Genomic DNA, 15,256 nt, shown 5'->3' with positions numbered 1-15,256 from the left:
ACCAAGAGAGTAACAATTAAGAAGTTTAATCAGACATGTGAAAAGAGATACAGTAACATAAGGTTACAAGATGAGTTGACAGATAAAGTATCGATCCAAGAAGAGATTTGGTAAAGCTAAGCTAGTAACAAAGCATGATTAATAATGATAATGCTGAAACTTCCAGTGGAAGGTAGTAAATATTAAAAATTAAGAATAGAGTCCTTAAGAGTGGAATAGATTGTGATAAACATAAACATAATAAAGAAAAAGAGGAGATGTCTCTATAATAAGAGAAGAGAAAAAGGGACTTGAAATTTAGTGCCACAACTGGGATAGTGGGGCAACATAAATTATAATGTAAAGTAATATTAAAGAGAAGTCAATAAGGTAACTTAATAAGAAAAATAATTATAAAAAAGAAAAAAATATATAATAAAAAGGCACAAAATGTGTTTATAATTGGCAACAAAGTTTGAATGGGATAGTATTGATATCAATTTATATGCCCAGGTAGGTGTATGTCTTACTATCGTCCTATTAGGAGGAAGATAGACCTGGTTGGAAACGTATTATAGTGAACCCAACACTCCAATATAAGGCAAAAATGTTGTTGGAATTTAGAGGTGAGTACTGTATAATGGTCACCTACGTGGTAGTTTCTCAAAAGAGGATCTATTAGTATTTTGTATTTTTTATTTTTTATTTTTTATTTTTTATTTGTGGATGATATGCAGCGGCCATGTGCCGCCGGCCACGTGGGGGCTAAGACCGCCCAGGACGTACCATGCCGTCCTGCGGCGTTTAGAGCCGCCCAAATAAGGACGGCATGGTACGTCCTGCGGTCTTAAGGGGTTAAGAGCATTTCTGGGAAGCTACCACCCTACCTGAGCATAATGCTCTGCCCGGCTGTTTTCACCTCTTATAACCTCCAATTCAGTACCATAACTTTATTTAGTCTACCTCAATACAAAAAGAAAGCAGCTCGATCCTCCTTTTCCTTCAGAGCACCGCAATTATGTAACAACCTCCCCCCACACTTTTAAATCGTCCCCAAGCCTAAAGTCCTTTAAGAGATCCCTCTCTACATATCTCAAAAAAGGCACTTGTCATGGTTGATTATATATTTCCAAGCTGTTCTATTTTAACTTTTGTATATATTGTGTATTAATATTGGTTTTGTAATTTTGTTTACCCTATTGTATCAATGCAATGTTTTGTGGACCCAGGACATACTTGAAAACGAGAGAAATCTCGATGTATCTTTCCTGGTAAATTATTTTATAAATAAATAAATAAATAAATACATTTTCATTTTCTATTGGTGTTAGTTTTCCAACTGCTGGCCTTAAACTGGCATTTTCCTTTACTTTTCTTCCAGTATTGCTATTATCTTAGTATAACTAAGTTATAATCAGATTTATATTAAGAGTGTCAGTTTTAATTACTACCTGAACTAAATGACATTTTAGTGTATGGTGTTGGTCTAGAGATGTGGGATGACAGAAACAAATACTATTAGAGACAATACCACCCATACTACATTTTACTTTTATTTACCAGGAAAGATACATCGAGATTTTTATTTACCTTTTGCCGTCAATTAAATTTAGCCTATACTTCACCCACGAGATGCTGGGCTCCAAAATTACAGTTTTTTAACTCTCGTTAGGACATCTAGTCTGTCTTCAGAGAGGGGAGTGAGAGTAGAGTTTTTTAAGGGGAGCCCTCGAAGGCACAGCAGAGTAGGGACGATCTGTATAAACATTACTTTTACCCTGCAGGGTCTCCCTTCGCTCTACTACACAATCTGCAATTTTGTTTCATCTTTCCCCCTCTGGCTAATTTGTTATTGAAACAAGAGTTACTTTAGTTACTTTATTTTGTTCACATTTTCTCTGCATATTGCAATTTCCAGTGCAATCATTCCACTTACACCTCTTAGTGACGGTGGTCAGTATCTGATACTTGCTTAATTTTTATTTTCACTTTATACCACTTTATTTAGATTATTTGTACATTATAACTTTGTACTTTTCCTATTTTTTGTGGGATTTTTTTTCCTATTATAGATACCTATTTGATTCTCTAGATTTGTGATCAAGGATTTTTTTTAATATTTATATAATTATATTAAAATTTATGTTTTATTAAGGTTACTCTTTATCCATGGGGGCTTATCTTCTTCTACATGGTTAGTTCTTGTGTTTGTTTTGCAAAAAGATTAAAAAGTGGCACCAACGTTTCAGTCCTTTCCCAGAACTTTCATCAGGATCAATATTATATATAATGTGTGTGTGAGTGAGTGAGTGAGTGAGAGAGAGAGAGAATGCCTATCTATCTAATATTCATATAATCTAAGATTGCAGCCTTAAATTAACATCGATAACTGTGTTGACATACATCTAACCTAATCCAGCAAAAAAACTTCTCTTTTTTTAACTGAAGTAAAATTTGGAACTAGATAGGGGGTATCCTAACTTGGTCTATAAACTGATTTAAAATAAAAAATAAAGGTTAACACAACAGTTTACTCAAGAGGCTGAAAGTAAAATTTGGAATTGATTAGTACATTTGCACTCTGCAATTACACTACGTTAGAGTCATTAGGTTTTCGTGTTTTTTCATGAAGGCCAAAGTAAAAAACATATAAAATAAAAACAATCATATCAATTCCACAGTGAAGGCACTCAGAATAACAATATGCCATCAGTGCCTAAATATAGTTCACGTCTCTCACATGAAGTATGTCCTACAATACTAGCAATGTAGGTCACAAATCAATTGCACTTCATGAATGTGTTACACACAGTACACAAGGTAAGAATAGAAGTATACACAGAGGCGAGTTAATGTATTTAATGTATTTTTGTAGCTAGCTATGCCAATGAATATATATATATATATATATATATATATATTTATTTATTTATTTGTTTATTTATTTCCACTTAGAGGTGTACTCACATTTGTTGCCAACAGTTCAGACATTAATGGCTGTATGTTGAGTTATATTGAGGGAACAGAAATTTTATACTGTTATACACGCTGAATACTTACTACATTACATTGTAACAGAGTGTAATTTCTTCAGTGTTGTCACATGAAAAGATATAAATATTTACAAAAATGTGAGGGGTGTACTCACTTTTGTGAGATACTGTAATATATATATATATAAATATATTATAATATAGTCATTTATATTGTTAAGGATTATTCAAACATTAACAATCAATTTATAATATAAGGTAATTACAGATCTTTTTTAATTGTAAATTCTTAAACTTATTTCAATGGGCAGATCTTGTTTTCAAACCTGATACTGTAAGTGGGAGATGTCATCTGTTATTATTTCCTATAACGTTTGGTCATGCAGTTTGTTATTAATTGATTATTTTTATTTATAATGTGATTTTTTTAAATGTATGTTTTATCAATAGTGTGGTATACTATTGTGCGTAAAATTGTTCTCGTTCAATGGAGAATAACTTCAATAGCGTATTTTGCGTCATGTTAAGGTGATCAGTCATTTAGGCTGCTTGACTTGGTTATTTATGGCATTAATATAAGTATAATTTATTAATAGGCTGTGATCCTTGTTTGCAGGTAGCACGGTCCTCTAGAGTAAACAACAGGCACAGTCCTTGTAATTGCATATACTCCAGGCACTTTATTTGTAAATCCACACAGGAGACAGCAGTAAATGAAACCATAAATATAACACAAATCCCTATAAACAAAAACCTAGCTCGTCTGAGCACTAACTAACATTAGGTTCCCTATCTCTCAGGGGTTAAACTAAAACAAAACAATATTGGTTTCACCAACCTAGTTCTTTGTCCGCTCTCAGCACTCCCAGTGCTCCAAGCCAGCCTTGACTGCTTCCCTTTCTGCACTCCCAGTGCCTAGTCTCCTTGACTCTCACTGGAGAGAACAGGCTCTCTCCTACCTGCTTCCTGGGAGGAAGCCAGCAATCCCCCCTGTACCTGCCTAGCAGGCAGGGTTTTTTTTCCCACTGCAACAGCTGATTAACTGCAGCTGAGCAGTGGGTTGGAGACAGTTCCTAAAAAACTCTGGCCTGGACCTTATTTCTCCCAGTTGTGTCTAAACGGAAGAGTGGAGCATTGGCCCACCCTTCTCTCCAAATTCTCCACCCCAGGGGCCCATAACTAAACATAGCTTTGTGTTGTGCAACACACAAACTACATATACTCCCCCTGGGGTTAAATGGCCTCTCTGCCTTCACTTTATCACAAGGCCACAAACATCACACAGGCCACTTCATCTCAATGACGTGGTCTTGGTGTAGTGGCATGTAGGGTTAACCCTGCAATGTAACACATTGCAGTTTTTGGGAAGTTGACTTCAGCCCCCATAGGAAAACATTGATTCCATGCTCATTAGGTTCCCATTGGTCCTCTACGAGGAGCACTGGATTGGTCCAGTTAAATATGAAGCCATGATTCCTCTATGATATCACTGTTAAGAGTTAAATAAAAGGATTTTTTTTCTTAATTTTGGCAAACAGGGAGAGCACCTATCTAGATAGGAATATAGACACTTTAGTGTCAATGTACCTAACTCTTAAGCGTTACTTTAAGTTCAATGGAGTTATGTATGATAGGGTTAACCCTTAATTAAATAAGGGTTATGCACCTGGTATTGTGAGTTGTTTGTATATTTAATATAACCATGCCCTACATATGATATTTTCTGACAGAAGCTGAGGAGACAATATAAGTCTGTCTATGCAACTTCTCTGTCATAATGCTGTCATATCTTTACAGGGCTGAATAATGCACTGACAAATAGTAGCTATCATGCAGGAGTGTAAAAAGTTATTGCCTTAATAATTCACAGTACTGCCCTAAGATTAAATGAACCTTAGCAGAGAGGGCTTCCGCTGCATTCTCTGCATGATATGACCTGAGTAGGGCTGGCCAGGAAGACAAGCAGTCAACCTGCGTTCACTCCAGACTGGCATTCCATATCTCTGGATGTCCCTACCCCCTTTCCAGATGTTATTGCCCATTTTTGGAGTCACCAGTATCATAAATGTCCTCACTGGAACACCTCCATGGGCCCGCCTACTTCCAATCCCGATTCCATACTACCCAATGTTGAGAAGTATATTTTCTGTAACTTTTGTCTCTCTGTCTCTGTCTCTCTCAATACATATATACATCTATGAAATAGCAGTTGATACCCAGAAGTGCAACTCCCACTAATCAGAGCACTGCACTGCAGAGTAACAGACACACTATGTGTCATGGATTCTGTTACTTATTGTGTGTGGTATGGGATTTGAAAAAAACATTCTGTCCTTTAAAATCTGCCATTTGGTTTGACGCTTTAATAATGTGTCTCAAGAATCCTTAAATTGTATTATATTTCCATGACACATGCTTCACTGTTATGTAACCTTTCTACATATAAACTTGTGTGTATGTCTACATGTAAGCGTGTGCTTTACATTAACCCATCAGAAGCTAAACCTGCCAGAAATGATGACGTGCCAGAGCTGTTGTGTTAGCAATGATTTGACCTGCCATTGTCATTAAAGGGTTAAATAAAAGTACTCCTTTCTGTTAGTGTTAATATTGCTGTGATAAAATACACAACTTTGGGCTGGAGCAAGGTTATTTATTATAATAATATTTAATTTATTTGCTCCTCAACATTGAGGGATAGCTGCTGTCCTGGTAATGCGGCAAACCTTTAACTCATGTTGATTTATACCCTCTAGATATTTTATTATACACAAGGCTCTGGCACTAAGGCTTCCAGAGATCATGTTATCAGCTTACAAATATAGAATATTAGTACATCTAAAAGGCAAGTCACGCTGTGAGGTTTGACCCGACTGACTGTGAGCTATGCTCTAGCTGCTGCATCTGCTGCTGTAAACAACGCCAGAGCCGACTATCTGCTGTGTGCAGAGCACAGGAGGACCCTTACTCTCTGAACACTTGTGGTGCATCTTGCATTGTAAGTGAGCTTTGTGTATATACAGTAAAGCCTTTGAAACTGCTTTTATGGAACATTCCGAGCACAGAATCAATTAAGACATTGCTTGGAGCATCAGCTGGACAGCTGATATACCAAAGTGATCGGTTATTATGATATATGTTGCAGTGGTATTCAATGCTTTATATGCTTTGGTACATTGCCAGTGGTGTCTGACTTTCTATTGTCACGTTACTACAATCATTTTCCAATAAATTCACAGTGGAATAATTTGCATTTGTTAATGATGGAAACATATCGCCAGGTCTTCTCAAAAGTAGAAAGTGGCAATGTATGGTGGGCTGGTTTTCTGATTAACTTGTCACAGTCTGACTAAAGAAGCATTATGTTTATTACTTGCTAAGCACAGTACAATTAGTCATGCCTAGAATGGCTGTTACTTGTGCAAACAGAAACTTACAAGCTAAGCTGACTTGTCACCTGCAACAAATAATTCTGTTTTCTAATTCATAATATTTGCTTCACTTTTTTTTTTAATTTTTTTGATTCCCCCCCCCCCTTTTTAATTCTTTTTATGTTCTTTTTTGTACCTTTAGAGTATAAGTTTAGAGTAGTTTGACATACAGAGATGGATGTATAGATCATATGTATATGTGTGTGTGTGTGTGTGTGTATATATATATATATATATATATATATGTCAGCTTAGTATCACATAATAAAGAGATTGTAGCAATAAAACGTGTTTGTTAAAGCTTGTTTAATGTTTCTCATAGGTTTTATGTGCAGTGTAGTCATTTTTTGCAATAAAAAAATATTTCTAGATTTATAAGTTGATTATTTTCTACGCATTGGAGGATTTAAATTGAGCTACAACCTTATTTTAGCCTAGTAATATAAAAGATATAAAGGGTTATTTACTAAAGTAAGAATTTAAAGTGAATTTCAAATATAATGTCAAAATAGCCAAATTTGACAAATTCTAAAAGTCAGCTATGACATCATTTCAGCTACTCTGCCTTTAAATTTAACATTTTTCAAATTGATTTCACTTTAGTAAATAATCCTGATAATTTCAAAGTGAAAAATTAAATTAATGAAAATATAGTGCAACCAGAAACAAATTAAACAAAGTAATCAGTTAAAGTACAAATGTTCATAAATCAAGTAATATTTTTGTGAAATATATAGCCAATCTGATAAATTCCATTTTAACATGTTACAGCAATGGCTAAACAGCTGTGGACTGTGTGTATCAAACATTTAAACAATGCCAGTTGTAGGATGTGGGGATATCTATTGGACTGTTTCAACCTTTTGCTCATACAGGAGGTTAGGTGGCATATCATCACAGAAAAATTAGTCCACATCAACTCTACTGCCAAAAGTTACCCACTAAATTTGGTTACATGGGAGCTCATTGTACTCTAGTAATAGTATAAAAAAAGAATAATAGTATAAAAATAATATTTGCTTTGATATGCTATTACTTGTGTGTCTAGGCGTAAGGTACACATTACAGTATATCCATTATAGTTTATATTAGTTTATACTAGATCTATATTGTAATCAAACTGTGCAATGCTGGGTAAAAAAAAGTCTGAAAAGTGGATAGGAGCAGCATTCGCTGCTTGTATATTAACCCACACTGTATGGGTAGTAGGAGCAGTGGCACCATTGAACAGAGTATCTTCAAAAAATAAGGGGTCTAGATAACTCCTCCATGTTTTGTTATTTTTACTTTTTTACATTTGTGGGTAGTGATGTCGCGAACATAAAATTTTCGGTTCACGAACGGCGAACGCGAACTCCCGCAAATGTTCGTGAACCGCCATAGACTTCAATGGGCAGGTGAATTTTAAAACCCACGGGGACTCTATCTGGCCACAATAGTGATGGAAAAGTTGTTTCAAGGGGACTAACACCTGGACTGTGGCATGCCGGAGGGGGATCCATGGCAACTCCCATGGGAAAATTACATAGTTGATGCAGAGTCTGGTTTTAATGCATAAAGGGCATTAATCACCTAACATTCCTATATTGTTTAGAATAACGTGCTTTAAAACATCAGGTATGATGTTGTATCGATCAGGTAGTGTAAGGGTTACGCTCGCTTCACAGTGACAGACCAAACTCCCCGTTTAACGCACCGCAAACAACCGCAAACAGTCCATAGACATATACATAGACAAGAAAAGGAAAATAAAAGGACAGAGCGTAAACCGGACCTTAGAATGGCCGGACTAATACACTAGAGACAGAGAATGATCAAAGGGAAAGCCGAGGTCAAGGAAGTCAGAAAATACACAATACTGTTTACACAAGCCAAGTCAGGGAAACCAGAATTCAGAATAACCAGGGAAAAGCCAAGATCAGGATACCAGGAAATCAGATTCACAATGATAAAGCACTCTCAGGAAACCAGGAACAGGAAACCACGACAGGGCAAGGTACTGGGGTGAGCTAGGGATTTAAATACACCCTGTTACGACACCCTGTTACGTCCCCGTCATCAGGCCTTTTTTAGTCGTATCGCCCACTGTCAGTCCCTTCAGGATCCATCCCTCATTCATTTTAATAAAGGTGAGGTAATCTAGACTTTTTTGACCTAGGCGACTTCTCTTCTCAGTGACAATACCTCCTGCTGCACTGAAGGTCCTTTCTGACAGGACACTTGAAGTGGGGCAGGCCAGAAATTCTATCGCAAATTGGGATAGCTCAGGCCACAGGTCAAGCCTGCACACCCAATAGTCAAGGGGTTCATCGCTCCTCAGAGTGTCGATATCTGCAGTTAAGCCGAGGTAGTCTGCTACCTGTTGGTCGAGTCGTTCTCGGAGGGTGGACCCCAAAGGGCTGTGGCGATGCGTACGACTTAAAAAGCTCCGCATGTCCTCCATCAACAACACGTCTGTAAAGCGTCCTGTCCTTGCCGGCGTGGTCGTGAGAGGAGGAGGATTACTTTCCCCTCTTCTTCTGTTAGATTCCCGTTGTGCTGTGACATCACCCTTATACGCTATGTAAAGCATACTTTTTAAATGATTTTGGAACTGCTGCATCCTTTCCGACTTGCCGTAATTCGGTAACATTTCAGGCACTTTCTGCTTATACCGGGGGTCTAGTAGCGTGGACACCCAGTACAGGTTGTTCTCCTTCAGCCTTTCTATACGAGGGTCCCTCAACAGGCACGACAGCATGAAGGACCCCATTTGCACAAAGTTGGATGCCGAGCTACTCATATCCTGTTCCTCGTCCTCAGTGATATCACTGAAGGTATGTTCTTCCCCCCAGCCACGTACAACACCACGGGTAACAGATAGGTGACAATGAGCACCCTGGGATGCCTGTTGTGGTTGGTCTTCCCTCTCCTCCTCAAAGCCACATTCCTCCTCTGACTCCTCTTCCTCACAATCCTCTTCCAGCGTTGCCACAGGTCCAGCAAGCGATGCTGATAAGGCTGTTTCTGGTGGTGATGATGACCACAACTCTTCCTCTTCACGCTCATCTACGGCCTGATCCAGCACTCTTCGCAGGGCACGCTCCAGGAAGAAAACAAATGGTATGATGTCGCTTATGGTGCCTTCGGTGCGACAAACTAGGTTTGTCACCTCCTCAAAATGACACATGAGCCTACAGGCATTGCGCATGAGCGTCCAGTAACGTGGCAAAAAAATTCCCAGCTCCGCAGAGGCTGTCCTAGCACCCCGGTCATAAAAATAGTCGTTAACGACTTTTTCTTGCTGGAGCAGGCGGTCGAATATTAGGAGTGTTGAATTCCAACGTGTTGGGCTGTCGCAAATCAAGCGCCTCACTGGCATGTTTTTTCGCCTCTGGATATCAGAAAAGTGCGCCATGGCCGTGTAGGAACGCCTGAAATGGCCACACACCTTCCTGGCCTGCTTAAGGACATCCTGTAAGCCTGGGTACTTATGCACAAAGCGTTGTACTATCAGATTACACACATGTGCCATGCACGGCACATGTGTCAACTTGCCCAAAGGCAATGCCGCCAACAAATTTCTTCCGTTGTCACAAACCACACTGCCGTATCCGGGATGTGGAACAGTACCTGGGGAGCTGGGGGGTGCCGTTGATGTGGAGCTAGACGCAGCAGCAGCAGCAGAGGACTCAGCTGAGGAGGTTATGGAAGAGGATGGAGTAGGAGGAGTAGAGGAGGTGGCAGCAGGCCTGCCTGCAAGTCGTGGCGGTGTCATGGTGAAAACATGTATGGGACCATCATGCTTTTTTAGTTTTATTCCACACACTGCTATTCATGGTGTGTCATATTGTGTCTATATACAAGGGTTGTATTATTTTGAACATTGCTGTGATCTTTTGGATGTTACCATCAATTTGCTGCTAAAGGGGTTAATATGTGTTCTTTTTGTATCTCTTGATACAGTGTAGCAGTATGCAAGGGTAGACTTCCTAACCATTTGAACATTTTTCATTTGTGTTGCTAAGGTGTTTAAAGTGAAAAGATGCACATGATGTTCTGTGAATTACAATAAGAAAGATGTATCTAAACATGCAAATAAATAATAACGGTTAATAATGTGCCAGATATATCATCCAAGAATACAAAAAAAATACTGGAATTTGGTCTTTCTTGACATAAGACGCAAAGGAAATTGGAAGGAACACCTGGCACATTAAGCATAGGTGCATTATTTAACCAGTACCAAAACACCAAAACAAAGCTTTTGATTCCATTGCCCTATCTCCCTGCTACCCCTTCTCATATATAGTGTAAACTATAGGATTCATAATATTGATTACATTATTAGGGCTATGGTTAGCATGTCAGTGTTTTGTTAGTATTAGGGCTTCAGTTAGGTTAATATTAGTACTAGGGTTAGTGCCAGGGCTCCTTCCACCGTAGAGCAGCACAGAAAAAAATATATTTGTTCTTGTACTTCAATAGATCCTCTTTGAGCCTTTGTTGTAATTTGAGGCCATTGGGCATTTGTAACAAGATCAAATGCTTCGTTTCAAGGTCAGTGATTTTCTGTTTAGTTTCAGTAATATCAGATTTAACGTCCTTGATAATAATTAACATCAAATCCAATGATGCTCTATTCAAAACTGCAATCCAATCTCTGCATACAGTTGCCTTTGCCCGTCCTATGGTAGGTACATTAAGGATCCTGATCCTTGCCTTATACTAGTCCAACAGAAATAAGCCGTGGAGATCTAGGTAGACATATTTTTTGTGAAGACATAGTAGCTTAAAATAGATATCCTTATATGTAAGGTTATGGGGCAGTTCCACAGCTGACTGTTCCCACAAAATCCCCTGCCCTTCTTCTTGTGTAAATTGGTGAGTTGGCCTAGACCCCCACAATTATAAACAAAGTCTTTGTTTGTTTATAATTGGGGGGGGTCTAGGCCAACCCCTGGGATTTGCACCTCTCCCTGTCACAGGTGTCTAATTCCAGGATCCTATTTAGCCTTGACTTGCAGAGAGTCCAAGTAAGGAAGCATTTCCCAAGTAAGTGGATTAATCTCATAAGAGCAAGCATTAGGCTGCTAGAGTAGGACCTGCCAAGAATGGGGTACTTTGATGCAGTTGGCAGGCTTATGCAATGTATGATCATATAATGTAACCAAATCCCCATTATTTTTTTTACCTAGGTGAGGTGTTTTTAAATGGTACTTTTTAGGATTTGAAATCACTGTTTAGTTAATAAGCGAGTGCACTGGTTTGTATATTTTGTATTTTGTATTTTGGTCCCAGTAGCACCCTGTAATAAATGCATGTTTAGGTGAGTGCAGCCCTCCTGACTTTGTGTGTGTGTGTGTGTATATGTGTATATGTGTGTATGTGTGTATGTATGTATCACACACATACACAGGATGCCAAATTAGGCCCTTCATAGAGTATTGGACTGTTTCTGTAAGTGTTGTGTGTATGGTTGAAGTTGAGAGTTCTATGTGGAGTAGGGAAGAGGCTAAGTTGGCTGATTGAGTGTTCTGTCTGGTGACTGAATTTTGTGTGTGGAGAAGTCTGAGTGCTATGTATGTTTATTTGGAAGAGTCCAAGATTTAGTGAGTGTTGTGTGTTGTGTGTATGGTGTCTGAGTTGGGGAAGGAGTTTTTCATTTACACCCCTCCTGCTTACCATGGTGTTATACCTGGTGGTTTGGTGGAGGGTGAGCTTAGGATCAGTCTTTCATAAAATAACTATAATTACTTCTAAGAACATTGTTGTTTTCACTGAATGCCTGAATTTGAGCCATCCGTAACCCTTTAAATATTTTCCCAACCAGCAATGTTAAGCACAAAGGTCTTTAATTTCTGCACAGAGATTTTGCTAAATTTTTACATATGAGATGTAAATACATGTGATTTTCTCACTCTTTGTTATAATTCCTGAAAAAAAATAATCCTAAAAGATTAAAAACAGATCTGATTTACCTCACTTAGCTCCTTAAGTATTTGTAAGTGAATACCAACTGGCTCTAGATATTTATTTACATTAACAATATTTATTTTCTGTATATGTGTGTACTTTAAGTTATTACTAGCAGAGATGTGAATAGTTACAATCATATGTTCTTCTTTGATAGACAGTAAAAAAAAATAGTTAAAATGTCTCCCTCTTCCTGATCCTCATTTACTAACACATTCATTTTTGTTTTCAGTGAACCAAAACTTTTACTCAAGTGTTTAGAATTTATATATTAAAAACACTAGTCTTCATTAACAATCTAGTCTTCATTTTCTAGTTTAGTCCATCTAATTGCACTTTTGCCATTTGTTCTTTCCACCATAATTTAAGTCCTGTCATGACAGGACCACTTTAACATAAATCGGCATCAGATGCATTGAATACTATATCAGAGAGATACATGATGCATTCAGTGTAAAGTCCAAGCCAGCGTCGCTGTGTCCACATGGCTTCAACTAGGGAGATACCACAGCACATGCATTGTGGTTGCTATGTCTGATGAGCAGAAGGACCGCCTGTGGAATCTTGTGATCTCTCTAGTCAGTTAATTCTTCATCATATAGTCTATGCCAAATAATTGGTGGAATAGTTCGGTTCAGGGTAAAAGACGATGGTATGGAGACAAATGGAATAACTGTGGAAATAAAATAGTGTACAAGCACCTAGTGCAATATCATACAGTACAAGTAAAAACAACGTAAACTGTGTGATTTAGTACTCACAAGGAGGGAGCCAATTGGAAATGGCTCAATCCAGATGCCTGTGGGATAGTTAGGAGGGATCCCACTCCCTTCCAAAGTGCAAATAGTGCTTCACCGGTTTCAAGGAGGAATGTCCACACCAACAAAATGTTAGGGACTAAATCCTTTTAATGAAGATGAATAAAATGCAGGTAGTAATGTATAATACAAACAAAAAAACAAACTCAATAAAATCCACTAAGATTGTGGTAATATATAAAAGTCCTCTGTGGGGGTAAAAAAACTTGCCATTGTATGTATATTATTTTGTGATTTTTAGTGTGGATAGAGAGGTTACCACACGGGTGTTTTGAGTGTTTTGGTATCTATTTGGGTAACACGCTGTGACTCTATATTTTTATTTTCTCATATGCCAAATAATTGTCTGACAGATGGGAGACCGATTTATATTTACATATGTTTTTCTTAGTCAAAACATGTACTAGCAAATCTGCATATATATGAAAAACAATTCTATTTCAAAAGAGCAGGTTGTACAGATACATATGCTTGTGCTGCACCACACCTCCCATGTAGGCAACACATTGGTTTTACATCCATAAACATCTTTGCCAGCATTTCTGATGCCAGGTGCTGTATCTCCACTCCTTTAGTGACGTGATGTTGTCACACCACCATCATTAGCCATGCCCACTCATGTTTTGGAGGGGGGGCTATCAAGTACATTTTCCATCCCTTTAAATGCTTCAGTTTTGCACATGTTCAGTGCCATGTTGTGGTTTCCTTGTGATCCCAATAGCTTGTTTATTATGATTTCAAGATCAAGCTTGTCTGACTACTTTGTTATGCATACTTCCTGAATCAGAAAAAATGCAAAAAATGCCAGGAAAGAATACTGTGCATGTGTTTGGAGCCTGCTTATGGGATTGCATGTGTGTAGAGTAAGCTGATTGTGGTGTGGTTTTGTGTTAATAGGTTGGTTTCAGGCATGGTGTTTGTGGTGTAATGTAATGTATGTGTGTCTAGGTGCTGTAGAGAGTATGTGCATAGGGGGCATAGTGTGTATAGGGGATGTAGCGAGTTTGTGCATATGGGCTGTAGGGTGTGTGTTTAGGGAATGTAGTATATGTTTGCTTACAAGAAATCTAGTGTGTGCATAGGGGATCCAGAGTGTATATGTCAGAAATGTAGTGTGTGTGTGTGTAGATGGTGCAGAGTGTGTGTAGGTGATCTAGTGTGTGTCTGGAATGGTATGTGTTTAGGGGTGCATTATGTGTGTGAGGGGTTCTGTAGTGTATATATATATATATATATATACATATGTTTGGAAGTATTGTGTGAGTTTGTTTTTGTGAGGTGTGCAGTGTGTGTGAATAGTGTAAGTGTGAGGGGTGTAGTGTGTATTTGTGATGAGTATGTGTGTGTGTAGTGGGCGTGTGAGGGGTGCTGTGTGTGTGAAGGGTGCTGTATGTGTGTGTGTTTGTGTGTGAGGGATGCTGTGTGTGTGTGTGATGTATGCTGTGTGTGTGTGAGGTATGCTGTGTGTGTGTGTGAAGTATGTTGTGTGTGTGTGAGGTATGCTGTGTGTGGTATGCTGTGTGTATTTGGTATGCTGTGTGTGTGGGTGGTATGCTGTGTGTGTGTGTGGTATGCTGTGTGTTTGTGTGTGATATTGTGTGTGTGTGTGGTATGCTCTGTGTGTGTGTGTGGTATGCTGTGTGTGTGTGTGTGTGTGTGTGTGTGTGTGTGTGTGTGGTATTGTGTGTGGTATTGTGTGTGTGTGTGTGGTATGCTGTGTGTGTGTGTGTGTATGTGTGGGTGCAGGGTGTGTGTGTGGGTGTGGGTGCAGTGTGTGTGAGGGTGCAGTGTGGGTGATGTGTGTGTGAGAGAGGGTGCTGTGTGAGGGTGATGTAAGTGAGGGTGCTGTGTGTGTTTGAAGGCATTGTGTGTTTGGTGGTGGCAGGTAAATGCCAATATAAATGTATTTTTTTAAATAAAAAATACAAACAAACAGGCACTGTATCCCCCTTAAGTAAAAAATAATAAAAAATAATAAAAAGGCTGCGCTTACGATAAAAGCAGACACAGTGTAAAGTCCAAAGGGAGGAAAAAGTCCAACTGGTGTGTCCTTACAGGAGGTCTTTGCTGGTGGTGTCCT

General features: G+C 38.6%; 1 protein-coding gene across 2 annotated transcripts in view; it reads left to right on the top strand.

The window, feature by feature from the left end:
- Positions 1-2,780: 2,780 nt before the first annotated feature.
- Positions 2,781-15,256, top strand: part of LRRC2 (leucine rich repeat containing 2) — a 356,803-nt gene continuing 344,327 nt past the window's right edge. The window contains exon 1 of one of the 2 annotated variants that reach the window (XM_063457177.1): positions 2,781-2,799. The gene's annotated coding sequence lies outside the window, so the exon portion shown is untranslated. Of the gene's footprint in view, positions 2,800-5,886; positions 5,971-15,256 lie in introns of those variants that run through there. The other variant, XM_063457176.1, reaches the window with a different exon arrangement.

The sequence above is a fragment of the Pelobates fuscus genome, chromosome 5 (assembly GCF_036172605.1).
Source record: "Pelobates fuscus isolate aPelFus1 chromosome 5, aPelFus1.pri, whole genome shotgun sequence".
In the NCBI taxonomy this organism is placed as follows: Eukaryota; Metazoa; Chordata; class Amphibia; order Anura; family Pelobatidae; genus Pelobates; species Pelobates fuscus.
The sequence above is the reverse complement of the archived record's forward strand: the minus strand, read 5'-3'. Positions and strand labels throughout refer to the sequence as shown.